The sequence below is a fragment of the Mauremys reevesii genome, linkage group 4 (assembly GCF_016161935.1).
Source record: "Mauremys reevesii isolate NIE-2019 linkage group 4, ASM1616193v1, whole genome shotgun sequence".
NCBI lineage: Eukaryota > Metazoa > Chordata > Testudines > Geoemydidae > Mauremys > Mauremys reevesii.
Genome location: NC_052626.1, coordinates 93207156 through 93222594, shown reverse-complemented (window position 1 = coordinate 93222594; position 15439 = coordinate 93207156).

The window sequence follows — 15439 nt, the reverse complement described above, 5'->3', positions numbered from 1 at the left end:
ATTTCCAACCCAACGGCTGCTTGGTATGGGAAATGAGGGCGCTGCCGTTTGAAACCATTCCCATATGTTATGAAGGTTAAAGAAGCCAAAAAGACTGTCTTACCATGGCTGCCTGCAAGCCAAATTCTGTTGCCCGGCTCTGCGTGAAAGATCTCTCACACCAAACCGGCATACCCTCAATAAGAGGCAAAATGCAACCTTTTACCGAAAGCACATGTGCTATGTAACGTTAACAGCAAGGTTTACGGTGAAAATGTCTACCCATTGTTCTCTAAAATGTGTCTTTTTAACTACCACTCTCCCTTTTTTTTTCCCCTCCACCAGATGCAAATGTTTCAGCGCTCACACTATCTTCTCCTTCCCAGAGGCTAGCGAAGATTAGAAGGTGAAAAAAACCGCACTCGCGATGAAACATTCTCTGAGCTCATGCAGTCCTCCCACACTCAAAGTGCCCAGCAGAATTCATGGAGGCAGACAATTTCAGAGTGCAGGAAAGCACAATATGAACGCGAGGACAGGTGACGAGCTGAAGATAATAGGTGGCATCAGCTTGGTGACAGAAGGCAAGAGGCAATGCTGAGGCTACTGGAGGAACAAACTGATATGCTCTGGCGTATGGTTGAGGTTCAGGAAAGGCAGCTTGAGCACAGACTGCCACTACAGCCCCTGTGTAATCAACTGCCCTCCTCCCCAAGTTTCATAGCCTCCTCACCCAGACACCCAAGAACGCGGTGCAGGGGGGCCTCCGGACACCCAACCACTCCACCCCAGAGGACTGCCCAAGCAACAAAAGGTGGGCATTCAATAAGTTTTAAAGTGCAGTGTGGCCTTGTCCTTCCTTCCTCCCCACCCCTCCCAGTGCTTCCCTCCTCCTCCCCCATCCCTCCCAGGCTACCTTGGCAGTTATCCCCCTATTTGTGTGATTAATTAATAAAGAATGCATGAATGTGAAACAACAATGACTTCATTGCCTCTGCAAGTGGTGATTGAAGGTGCGGGAGAGGAGGGTGGTTAGCTTACAGGGAAGGAGAGTGAACCAAGGGGGGGGAGTTCATCAAGGAGAAACAAACAGAACTTTCACACCGTAGCCTGGCCAGTCATGAAACTGGTTTTCAAAGCTTCTCTGATGCACCCCACGCCCTCCTGTACTCTGCTAACCGCCCTGGTATCTGGCTGTGCGTAATCAGTGGCCAGGCAATTTGCCTCAACCTCCCACCCCGCCATAAACCTCTCCCCCTTACTCTCACAGATATTATGGAGCGCACAGCAAGCGGTAATAACAATGGGAATATTGGTTTCACTGAGGTCTATCCAAGTCAGTAAACTGTGCCAGCAAGCTTTTAAACGTTCAAATGTACATTCTACCACCATTCGGCACTTGCTCAGCTTATAGTTGAACAGCTCCTGACTACTGTCCAGGCTGCCTGTGTACGGCTTCGTGAGCCATGGCATTAAGGGGTAGGCTGGTTCCCCAAGGATAACTATAGGCATTTCAACATCCCCAACGGTTATTTTCTGGTCTGGGAAGTAAGTCCTTTGCTGCAGCTTTTGAAACAGACCAGAGTTCCTGAAGATGCAAGTGTCATGTACCTTTCCCGGCCATCCCACATTGATGTTGGTGAAACGTCCCTTGTGATCCACCAGTGCTTGCAGCAGCATTGAAAAGTACCCCTTGAGGTTTATGTACTGGCTGCCTTGGTGCTCCGGTGCCACAATAGGGATATGGGTTCATAAATACAGTTATGTAAGTTGAACAATGAATTTTGTTTCAATACAGGCTATTACCTCTAATATCTAGTTGCACTGCTTTGATAACTTAGCCCATGGGAGACTATTTGGAATAATTTCATAGTCATACACCCCAGAGTCTGATAATTGAAATCTTTCTTTTTAAAAAAAGCATTTAATAGCAAGACATTTTACTTTTAAACTGGGTAAAAGCAGAACTTCTACAGGTCAGGAAAATAGCAGATATGATGCTTTTGTATAAGCACTCATTTAGTGGAATGGGAAGCTAAAATTATTACTTCCTTGTTTCATTTCTTATTCCTCTCAAAAGAGCACAGCAGAGGAGCATAAACAGGGCTCATTCTCTAAATCAGCTTTTCAGCTGAAGGGATCATTCTACAGCAGGGATTTCAAACTCATCCTAAAGGGGAGGTGGAAACACATTTTAATTGTGGTCTGAGTGAGGGCTACAAAGTTAGGGATGTATACTACTCACGATCCACAGTGATGACAATGGGAGGTTTCCACCTAGACCAATTGTATTATTTAGCCATCAAGTAGTGACAGAATGGTGACTATCAAAGCAGGAAGGCAAAAGACAAAAAGAAAAATAAAAAAATTGATAAATGGATCACAGTAATAGGTTTTGTAAATAGAAGAGCCTTTCAAACGGGGCTTTCTTGCATGGGGCATTGAATGATATACCCCATAGTTCTGATGTCTTTACAACTTTAGATGAATGCTTTCAGACAAATATTACATTATAGCACTACATTTGAATCACCAGTATATCAACGTTATCAGCATACTGTTTTACAGACATAAGCAATACGGTTGCCACTTACCATTAAAGATAAAACCCATAACTGAACTCAATAGTAATGTTCAGGTTCTCTTAAAAAGGGGGAGGGAGGTCCTAAAGAAAAACGATAATTCTACAACTGAAAAATGAGAATACCCTTCAAAACCTTGCCTTTCATCTGATTCTTACAGCAGAAAGAGAAATACACAGAAAATGCAGTACGTATTGTACCATCACCATCATAAATGCACTCATGACAAAAATGAAACCTCTGACATTTTACATTTGAGTGGCATGAAAAAAGTGACCAGGAATGAGTTATTTACAACCACACTTTCAAATTATTACTGCAGAAATGGATTTAATTTAGAAGGAAGATAGGTATGTGGAATGACAATTTGGGAATATGGTTTTATAATTTATACAACTTCAAATTATCAACCAGAATTCATTATAAAAACTGCTGTATCAAATGCTTAGATGTATGTGGCTCCACCATTACTGACAGGTCCTGTAGCATGTATACACCAGATGGCTACAACGAGAAATACTTAAAGTTAATAATGGTACTTATGTCGCTGGGCCAACCTCAGGTCAGACTGAAAAAAAAATAAATTGGGCAGACACCCCAATACTGGTGCTACATCTATCATTAAACAAAATCAGCAACAAATGTGTGCTCCTGGATCGCTATACTAGCTTAACACGGAGCACAGACAGTCCCCTTAGGCACTCCAGACTATATTACCACCCTTCTGTGATGACAGGTTATTAAAAGCAAAAATCACCACACGTTAGGTTCTTCCAGCCCCAGGAGGCCAGTCACTTCCCCAGGTAAATGGATGCTAAGGACATTACACCGAAGGCAACACTGTAGCTAATCCTTTAGAACTAATTAAAGATTTACTAACTAAGGAAAAATGAGAATTAATAAAATATTAAAGCAAATACAATACATTACAGTTGGATCAAAGCATGTAATCTAAAATGACAGCAGGGATGTCAAATTTGCCAGTTTTCTATAAGTCCATCTGGGTTGACCAAATCGTTTTGGGGAATCTTAGTCCTTTTGTTCAAAATTTCCCGTCAGAAATTTCACCAGTCCAGAGATGTGGTCAGAAAGAGGTGGCCAGAGGCCTTGGTTCTCCTCTTTTATATCTTGACCCTTTTTGCTGGAAGCATCCTTACTGTGTGATTGGGTCAAGTAGTTCTATGGCATTCATTTTTGCCATCAGTTTTTCATACAAATTTTTGCTTGCACATTCTGCGTACAAGCCATTTGAAGTGTCTTCGGGGATGACATGCAGGAGCTCTTGTTTAAAGTTCCTTTGTTATTCCTGAAGAGTTAACTTGTGGGCATTTATCAATACATTAGAAGCAAGAGGAAGAACAAGGACAGGGTAGGCCCACTACTCAGTGAGGAGGGAGAAACAGTAACAGGAAACTTGGAAATGGCAGAGATGCTTAATGACTTCTTTGTTTTGGTCTTCACCGAGAAGTCTGAAGGAATGCCTAACATAATGAATGCTAATGGGAAGGGGGTAGGTTTAGAAGATAAAATAAAAAAAGAACAAGTTAAAAATCACTTAGAAAAGTTGGATGCCTGCAAGTCACCAGGGCCTGATGAAATGCATCCTAGAATACTCAAGGAGGAGATATCTGAGCCTCTAGCTATTATCTTTTGAAAATCATGGGAGACAGGAGAGATTCCAGAAGATTGGAAAAGGGCAAATATAGTGCCCATCTATAAAAAAGGGAAACAAAAACAACCCAGGAAACTACAGACCAGTTAGTTTAACTTCTGTGCCAGGGAAGATAATGGAGCAAGTAATTAAGGAAATCTGCAAACACTTGGAAGGTGGTAAGGTGATAGGGAATAGCCAGCATGAAATTGTAAAGAACAAATCATGTCAAACAAATCTGATAGCTTTCTTTGATAGGATAACGAGTCTTGTGGATAAGAGAGAAGTGGTGGATGTGGTATACCTAGTTTAGTAAGGCATTTGATACGGTCTCGCATGATATTCTTATCAATAAACTAGGCAAATACAACTTAGATGGGGCTACTATAAGGTGGGTGCATAAGTAGCTGGATAACCATACTCAGACAGTAGTTATTAATGGTTCCCAATTCTGCTGGAAAGGTACCAAGTGGGGTTCCCCAGGGGTCTGTTTTGAGACAGGCTCTGTTCAATATCTTCATCAACGACTAAGATATTGGCATAGAAAGTAGGCTTATTAAGTTTGCAGATGATACCAAACTGAGAGGGATTGCCACTGCTTTGGAGGATCGGGTCATAATTCAAAATGATCTGGACAAATTGGAGAAACGGTCTGAGGTAAACAGGATGAAGTTTAACAAAGAGAAATGCAAAGTGCTCCACTTAGGAAGGAACAATCAGTTTCACACATACAGAATGGGAAGAGACTCTCTAGGAAGGAGTACGGCAGAAAGGGATCTAGGGGTTATAGTGGACCACAAGCTAAATATGAGTCAACAGTGTGATGCTGTTGCAGAAAAAACAAACGTGATTCTGGGATGCATTAACAGGCGTGTTGTGAGCAAGACACGAAAAGTCATTCTTCTGCTCTACTCTGCGCTGGTTAGGCCTCAACTGGAGTATTGTGTCCAGTTCCGGGCACCGCATTTCAAGAAAGATGTGGAGAAATTGGAGAGGGTCCAGAGAAGAGCAACAAGAATGATTAAAGGTCTAGAGAACATGACCTATGAAGGAAGGCTGAAAGAACTGGGTTTGTTTAGTTTGGAAAAGAGACGACTGAGAGGGGACATGATAGCAGTTTTCAGGTATCTAAAAGGGTGTCATAAGGAGGAGGGAGAAAACTTGTTCACCTTGGCCTCTAAGGATAGAACAAGAAGCAATGGGCTTAAACTACAGCAAGGGAGGTTTAGGTTGGATATTAGGAAAAAGTTCCTAACTGTCAGGGTGGTTAAACACTGGAATAAACTGCCTAGGGAGGTTGTGGAATCTCCATCTCTGGAGATATTTAAGAGTAGGTTAGATAAATGTCTATCCGGGATGGTCTAGACAGTATTTGGTCCTGCCATGAGGGCAGGGGACTGGACTTGATGACCTCTCGAGGTCCCTTCCAGTCCTAGAATCTATGAATTTATTTTTCAGACTTAGATATCTATCAGTGACAATTATATAGCAAAATTTAATAACATCACATACACAACGTCTATATGCACATTATAACAAGATAATAATACTCAGCAGATTACAACTTTTCCAGTGATAATTCACAAGGCATACTTTGTACAAGATTTATCATGATTTTGTAAAAGTGGTGACCGTATTAGTGTATATGGTCACCTTCCCCTTTAGACAGCATCACAACTTTCACCTCACGAAGTTATCCTAAAAAGCAGTTCAAGCCTTGGAAATCCATCTTAGCTGAAGGGAGGGGAAAGGTAGGAGCAGTGGAAACATACCAGGAGTAGAAGAAAAGAGGCCAGCTGACCAGGAGGGACTTAAATACAGAAACACACAGGAACAGGAAGACTGGGGCAAGAGAGAGCAAGGTCATAGAAGCTGGGTGAGGTGCTCCAGAAAGGTGAGGTCACCCAACATGTGGCAGCCTCATGGAGCAGAGGGGCCCTGCCTTCTTTCCTGACCCAAGATTGCCCCAAGGACTCCTGCCAACCCAAGGGACTCAGACCCCAGCCCAAAGAATGCCCTTGATTGGTGAGTAAACTAAGGCAGACACATGTGCTTAGTGTTTATTGTTTCATATAAGATGAATTCTCCTGTGCTTTACGTGATTAAGTATAAAAGATCACAAAGATATCAGACTGTACAAACTGTGCGTGGTGACTGCTTCATAATTACTGCATGACCCTGTGAGAGTTAGACTGTAACCAGAAGCTTCATATTTTGGGTGCCGTTATGGGTAGAGGGTGTGTTTAAATAACTGGGGTATCTTGAGGGGTCAGTGCTGGGCCTAGAGCAAGTAGGCAGAAGAGCCCCATTTCCAAGAAGGGGTAACAGAGTCATTGCCCAAGAAACATGCCATAGGCAAGGGATGAATCAGTGCTGCAACCTGCTGGGGCTCTAGAAGCTGATCACAACCCAAGGGATGCAAAAGCACAAAGGCTTGGATTCGTTGAATAGCAGTCCTAGTGGGTGGCTGCAATGGGGCACTTGCTAGGATCTGTGGCATATGGAAATTAAATACACATTAATTGAGAATGATCAACTACCAAACCACAAAAATTAGTTTTAAAACAAGTTTGTTGGTATCAGCATACAAAAGCTTTACTATCTAATTTACATAAAAAGCTCCCTTAGGCAGAGTTGGGACATTTAGCAAGTTCTCTGATTTGCTGAGTTCTACTGTGCAGATTTCATCCAGGGTGTAAAAGCAGCCTTAAAAAAAGAAAACCCTGAAAAGTTGAGCCCCACAGACAAAGGGGAAACTGAAGGGCAAAAGGCAAACTCATCTCACTGCATCAATCTCCATCAGTATCTCACCTGAGTGATCAAGATTATTTATACAGCTGTGAGACCTTGCCAAGAATCCCTGTACTCTCTTTCAAGCTAATTTACACTCGGTACCTCGATCTTTTTCCATTTATACCAACTTCTGTCATATTAAACATTTAGACTCCAATTGTGAGAAACTGCCTTGTGTTAGAGAGCTTGTAATAAATAATATATGGTAGCTTGGAGGAATTAATGTAAGAGTCATGAGAGTAGGCGTTTCCTCACAATTACAATATAAAATTTTCATGTGTAAGAAGCAGAAATATAAAGGGACAAAGATCTAAGCGTAGAGAAAAATTACTTTGAAAGAGATTAGAGGTTTCATCAGACTGTGTCTAGTGTAATATTGGGTCTTATAGGTCACAGCACACGTTTAAGGAGTGGTGCAGAAGGATCTCAGAGTGGGGGAATCCCGAGAGATACGCAGGCTGACTTAGACAAATTCTTTGCAAGGAGCATGCGTGCTGGAGGGGGAACTCGGCCATCCTTTGAGACGGTGCAGCATGAAACTCCTTCTGAGTCCCACACACTTGTTCAACTCCAGAGGCCAAAGCAGAAGGAGGAAAGGCCACAGCCTCATCACCTGATCCGGATGGGGCCCTAGGATCTCTTCTTGGGTCTAGAACAGAGGTGGGCAAACTACGGCCCGCAGGCCACATCTGGCCCGCGGGTCCATCCTGCCTGGCCCCTGAGCTCCTGGCCTGGGAGGCTAGCCCCCAGCCCCTCCCCTGCTGTGTCCTCTCCCCACCTCCGCAGCCTCAGCTAGCTTGCTTGCTCTGCCGCCAGTGCAATGCTCTGGGTGGTGGGGCTGTGAGCTCCTGGGGAAGCGCAGCTGCAGAGCCCAGCCTGACCCAGCGCTCTGTGCTGTGTGGTGGTAGCGGCGCTGGCAGCATTGCCCAGCTCCAGCCGGTCGGCGCGGCTGTAGCACTGCCAGCCACCGGTGCTTCAGGCAGTGCGGTAAGGGGGCAGGGAGCTGGGGGGGGTGGATAGAGGGCAGGGGAGTTTGGGGGGTGGTCGGAGGCAGGGGTGGATAGGGGTCGGGGTGGTTGGGGGAACAAGGGGTTGAATGGGAGCAGGGGTCCCGGAGGGGGGGAGTCAGGAAGGAGGGGGTTGGATGGGATGGTGGGGGGCAGGGGTTCTTGGGGCACTCAGAGGACAGGGAGAAGGAGTGTGTGGATGGGGCAAGGGTCCTCGGGGGGCTGTCAGGGAATGGGGGGGTTGGATGGGGCAGGAGTCCCAGGGGAGGGCAGATAAGAGGTGGGGGCTGAGCCACAACCCCCTCCCCTAACCGGCCCTCCATACAATTTACAAAACCCAATGCGGCCCTCAGGCCAAAAAAAGTTTGCCCACCCCTGGTCTAGAAGCAGTGACAGGGCTGCACAGTCCTTGCTCTCCACAGCTGATTGTTGGCCAAAAAATGTCAAAGTTTCCCACCAAAAATAGGTATTTGCAGTGGTGGGGGGGAAGCCATAGGAAAATATTTTCAATTTTTTTTTGTATTTTGGGAATACAATTTTTATTGTTTCATTTTGAATTTAAATTTTCATTTTATTTTTCATAAACTGAAAAATTTCATCATTTCAAATTTTTGTTCTCTTTCCTTCCTATTCCTGCCACTGAATGCAGTAGAATGAATTATGCCTTGTCCACTCCTCCCACATCCTTTTCATTTTACAGTACTTCACTCTGACTTTTCAAAACTTCCTCAACCTTGGAAAAGAGAGAGTGGCAGAGTTAGTGTTTCACTAACATTTCCCAAGTTGAAATAGTTTTGTGATGTTAGAATGAAAAAAGGGAGGCAAAGAAAAACATGTAAACTCCCTAGGATATTCAATTTTTTGCACTCTGTGGCAAAAAAGGGAAAAAAAGGGAGAACAAATTGAAAATGTTTGAAAAACTATTTTGAAAAAAAAATCTGGAAAAAACGTTATTCCACTTTGCACTCTTCAAAATGGAAACAGCTTCAAAAAAATGTTACCTGACTTTTTCCATTTTCAAACTCACTCCACTGCGCCTCCTACTGAGATTGTACCTGACCCTGGCTCAAGGAGTGAGAGAAGTTTCCTGGGCACAATACGACACTTAATACACAGGAAAAGTCTGTCTGACCCAAACAGCAACAACACTTTACAGAAGGGACCATTCCAGAAGCTGGGAGTCGCCAGAGTGTTGCAGTGATCCTATTTCACTCCCTTCCTCCAATATTATTGACATGGCTTCTACGTCAGGGACTGTGAGGGGACAGTTTAGGGCTCTTTATGCTGGCTTTATGCCAGTGAGGAATCTGTATGCAAGGACAATCCTCAGCTGCCCATTTATGCTAGCTTCAAGTTTGATTTGTGCCACCAGAGCAGCACAAAACAGACTTAATGGATGCCAGCATCTGACCTATTATGTTCTTTAAAGTGGAAACCAAGACAGTGGCCCAGCAAATGGAGTTACTTGGCTTACATAGTATAAAATGCTAAAGTAAGAAGAAGTAGTAAAAAGGAGAAGGAAAATGGAAAGGAGCAGCAATTGTTAGTTTAGGAAAATCTGAGAAGTTCAGCATGTGAAACACAACATTGCTACTTTCTCAAAATAAAGCCATACAGTGATTGTAAAAAAACCTTCAATCCTGAGCTAGATTGTAAGGAAAATTTTAAAAAATCCTCCCCATTCAATTCCCTCAGTCAGTCCTCTCCTTCAAACATTTACACAACTTTCCTCAAGTGAGTAATCATACATAAAATAATTAAACTTCAATGGATCTATTCCCATAAGTAAAGTTATTTATGTGTGTTTGCAGAATCAAGGTCCTGGGTTTCTAAAATCAAAGTCTTGCTAATAAAATTAGGAATCTGCATATTAATTTCAATAAAGAAATTTATTTATAAAATCACCCAAGAAACTACATCAGCTACATTAAAAGAACATTAAGGCTGCAAAGTCAAGCGCTAAAAAGTGCTAGAATTAAGTCCATCTACATGTATGTATTGTAATAATATCTTAAGCGTCATGATGATCCTACAGTTTTTCCTCAGGACCCCCATTTTATTCAGAAGCCATAGGTGCCATCTGTTAAGGGCATAACAATTCTTTTGGCATCTACTGTGACATAAGTTACAGTGGCAATAACTTTACTGGCGGGACAATGTACAAGTGCACCGGAGTGACTCCTGCCTCCCCTCTCCCCCAGCAATTGAAGTGATGCAGCTAGAACAGGAAGGCTGAGTCATGTGCTGGGGACACCTGGAGACACCATTGCTCTGTTGTGCCATGTAATGGGAACCTCTGTCATGGCCACAGGCCAGACACACACGCCAGGACCACCCCTTATGTCACTTCTACAGTCAATCTCAACAGTTTTATTTTGGATGCTGAGGTCTGTACTCTTTTTTAATAGAACTGTGAAATAACACTTTTGACTCTCATATTCTTATTATAACTGCACTGATACAAGGCCCTCTGCTTTATTACTCATTCTTGCAAAGGACAGGATTTTCCGTTTTGTGTTGTCTTAGTAAACTATGGGGAGGCGAAATTGGATTGCTGTTTTTTTGTCCCTGTAGCTTAGGGAGACTCACTATGGCAAAGTTGGAGAACTCTGCATTATACTCATCTGTTGCGGGTTGCTCATCTGTTTCCCATTTGCTTTTTTTAAACTACTTCTCTATATTTTTTCTGATTAAATTTCCTCCGTTTCCAAGCTATCCCTGTGATGTACAAAAAAAGTACCATTTTTATGGCATGCCTTTAAGAGGTTCGTTAGTTGTCGTACATGGACAGTAAATCTGCTAACACTTTATTGTTCCATAGGTGCAATGAAACACTGAGGCCTGCTCCCAAAGATGCACTTCTGAAAGCCTCGCTGACTCAATAAGATAATGCATATTAATTGAGATAAGATGCAAGTTTTATTGATGTGTTCAGTTATGAGTAGTAATATTAAGTACTTTATTACCAAAATTGCAGCTACAATCCATGGTTTGACTTAGTGCACAGTTGCTTAAATTATTCATTAGAACTGCTAATTTGGTATTCTAATGAGAACAGGAAAAAAAGAGTTGTCCTGATCAAGGTGACATTCCAGAGGTCAGCTGTACTTGAGCACCTCAAATTAGCTAAATCCAGAAACAGCACTAAAAGTTCTTAACTCCACACCAAGATCTGCCCTTAGATACGCAATGGGTACTGTACACATATAGCTAAGGCAGAATTTTGCCCTCTCCCTTGCATGACAATGGATAGCACGTGAGATAATGTACTACCATATTACTTATTGAATGCTGAGTGTGTGTTTGGTGCATCAAAGAACAAAGATGCCACAGTCCCTACCCCAAAGAGCTTATACTTCAACTCAACCTGAAGGTAGTATAATGCAAGGTAATGTAGACACTTAAATAGTTTATTGTGGATTGTGCTACAAACAGCAAACTTGCTATTGTTAGAACAGGATGCACAGATTGCTCAAATGCCTGTTAGTATTTCTTGCCCATAGTTTGTGGGCACTATTTGTACGGAAAATAAAAGCAAGCTTATAAATATTGTGACCTCTACCTTGGTGGGTCCTGCGCTTATTGGCAGATTTGCTCACCTCAGTGATCTTCCCCACAGTCTGGGTCAACTCCTCCTGTGTCTGATCAGGAGTTGGGAAGTTTGGAGGGAACCCAGGCCCGCCCTCTACTCCGGGTTCCAGCCCAGGGCCCTGTGGATTGCAGCTGTTTATAGTGCCTCTTGTAATAGCTGCATGACAGCTACAACTCCCTGGGCTACTTCCCCATGGCCTCCTCCAAACACCTTCTTTATCCTCACCACAGGACCTTCCTCCTGGGGTCTGATAACGCTTGTACTCCTTAGTCCTCCAGCAGCACACCCTCTCACTCTCAGCTCCTTGTGCCTCTTGCTCCCAGCTCCTCACACGCACTTCCTCTCCTCTGGCTCCTCCTTGCCTGACTGGAGTGAGCTCCTTTTTAAACCCAGGTGCCCTGATTAGCCTGTCTTGATTGGCTGCAGGTGATCTAATCAGCCTGTCTGCCTTAATTGGTTCTAGCAGGTTCCCGATTACTCTAGTGCAGCCCCTGCTCTGGTCACTCAGGGAGCAGAAAACTATTCATCCAGTGACCAGTATATTTGCCCTCTACCAGACTCCTGTACCCCACTGGTCTGGGTCTGTCACAATATGTAACAATAGTAAGGGCAAAATATTAACCCACAGTACACTATTGGGTCCTACTGAGCAGTGGACATGTAACCATAAAAGACCGTATGATCCAGAGTGCAGTATGTTCTCTGCTTAAATATTTTAAACATTACATGTTATAACGGTCCAATTCTGATCTCACCTGTGTTTTATACTGGTATCACTCAGGTTACCAGAGTGGAGTTATTCCTAATTTAGAATGGAGCTACTTATATCAGAATCAGGCTGATGAATGTTCAAATTTCAATTTATTACTGGTTGCACCAGAGAGTTTAAAAACCACCAGATACAGCACAGCATAGGAGGCATTGATTATACTACAGTGACAGAATACTTTCATACAGCAACCAGATGTGAATGCACAACTTTCAAATGCAAAAAACAGAGGTCTCTGACTAGTGCAGGGGTGGGCAAACTTTTTGGGCCGAGGGCCACATCTGGGTGGGGAAATTATATGCAGGGCCCGGACAGGGGGTTGGGGTGCAAGAGGGGTGTGAGGTGCAGGCAGGGGGCTTAGAGCAGAGAGTTGGGGGGCGGGGTGCAGAAGGGGTTCAGGGTCCGGCCCGGTCACGCTTACCTAAAGCAGCTCCGGGGTGGCAGTGGCACGCACGAGAGCCAGGGCAGGCTTCCTGCCTGCCTGCCTTGTCCCCAGCCCTGCGCCGCTCCAGGAAGCACTGCAGCCCCTGGGGCAGGGGGAGCAGAGGGCTCCGCATGTGCTGTGCTTGCCGCGCCTCCAGGTACCTCCCATGAAGCTCCCATTGGCCACAATTCCCTGTTCCCAGCCAATGGGAGCTGTGGGGGGGCATGCCTGGAGGCAAGGGCAACACTGGAGCCCTCTGCCCCCCAGCCCAGGGGTCGCAGGGAAGTGGTGCCGGCCACTTCTGAGAGTGGCGTGGGGCCCACGGCGGGCAATCCTGCTCCAAAGCCAAGAGGGGCCGGATCCAGCCCGCGGGCCGTAGTTTGCCCACGCTGGAGTAGTGGGTTAAAGGAGCAGCTCCAATAGGTGATCCAGTTGAGGGCTGCAGTGTGAACAACCACACACACACCTCAGTGTAACCCTAACACCCCCACACACCCATTATCTCAATGTTATCCCAACGGTCCACTGCCTGTGGTGGTGCACTCACAAAACCCCAAACACCACAGTAGTCACAAGGCTGGCAAACAGCTGCTTGAAATGATTGGGAAATTGTTCTTTAGTGGATGACAGTACTGAAATTATGTGGTGCAGGCAAAAAGTGCTCGTTCTAACAAGCATTGTCATGTATAGAATAAGTTTTCATCTCAAGCCTGAGTTCTGCCTGACCCCAAAGTTAATGACAGCACTGCCCTCACTGTTCTCCTAAAAACAAATTGCTGCTTTACATCCACTGCTCTTTCTACAGTGCTATTCTTAGAAGCCAAGGACTTGTTTTGTTTGCATTACGCAAAGGCATTTTTAAAGTGAGAATTTACAATTGGTTTCAGTGGAGGGAATGAGCAGTTGCTTAACATCACTGGCATCCCTAAACCACACAGAAGTTTGGCAGGACAACATTTGAGCAGAGTTAAAGTACTATTTAAGGTTCTAAATGCAAAACAGACTTTGTACCTCATTGACTTAAAAGGAAAACAACAAAAAAATCAGCTAGGCCTCAGAAGTTTGCTTAGCTCTGCTCAGCAGCTAGGCACCTGCAGCACCACCCCACAAACCAACTCTGAGGCCAGAGACAATAAAGGGAAGTCAAAAGGAAAAAAATATGTGGTTAGAAAATCTTGTGTTAACCAGGCTGGTTCCTGAATAAGAAACACTTAAAGTACTTGGACTGAATAGAGCTCTAAGAGACAAATTCTGCCACCTCTACTCCCACTGAAGAGTACCTCACTCACATTGAAGAGTGCCTTAATCAATGGGACTACTCACAACCTAAGTGTGGCACAATCTGATCCTAAGTTTGCAGGACCCATGTGGGAAATTAGTATCCTATACGTCTATAGCTGTAACTACTCCCGTTGCCCAACCCATTTCTTCATCCCCCAAAGTTCCGGGGTGTTTGGAGCCGACATTTTACGTTGTCCCAGTATGGAGTAGGGTGCCAGCTACAGAAACTGGGTCTGTATCTGGGTTCATATTTCAGTCCTCCTCCTTCCCTCCTGCAAAGTTAGAGTAGTGTCCTATAGGAGTAAACCCAGACACAGGGTTAATCCTGTTTTATTAGCAGTTTGCTCTAACAGGTTGTACATTGGACTAACTTATCAGGTTACAATACAAGTGCTCTTATAGGGACATCTTAGTAGAGATATTTCTGTTTGGGTCTGGTATTTTGGTGAGCATCCATCTCTCAAAAACCAATATATACGCCATATGCAAAAGAACTGCACTAATCCACATTTTGTTCATCCAACCATTTTATGAAATTCACACCAAAAAGTGCAGTCTTCTCACAACTTCTCATAGCAGAAAGCTCTAGTGGGATCTTACATAGCTAACCATTACCTTCACAAAATATACTACAGTACATTTACTATCCTAGTATAAGTACTAGCAATAATTAAGCATAATAAAAAATTAAAGCTAAACTATAATTATTAAAAAATGAACCAATCACATTTTGCATTGTATTACCCTTACTTTTTCACTTCCATTACTTGTTAACTCACATAATTCATTAATTTGCAGTGGGTATCCCTGTCATCTGTGAGATAAAGAGAACTTCACATATATATTTGCAACATTTTAAAAGCTTTGATGTATATAAATTACATGCAATACATAAAACATTTTCTTAAAGTGAGTGGTTACTGGTTTATAGCAGAGACATGCAAATGTAGCACACTAAAAGAAATGAGAGTCTGTTGAACAGTATTCATTGACCAAAAAATTCAACACACTTTAGTTTTTGGACAGGGTTCATGAATCATTCACAAGCCAATAGCTGCAAAAATGTTCAGTACTCAAACATTCACCAACTGGTTTGGATGACTAATTTTCAGACTGTGGTGTTTTCAAACCATTCACTATTCATGGTGTAGGGTTGGTCATATGGTATTGTTTCTGATCCCTGGCTGGCTAAAATTTAACTTATGATGAGCCCACTGTACTTTCAGGATTCACCAACATTTTCAAGAATAGCAACAGCCAATTACATAAACAGAATGAGTATGAATTATAGGGCCTATGTCTAGCAGTGAATCAAATTCAAGCTATTAGCAAATATATTCACAAATCTATTCTATTGTTCA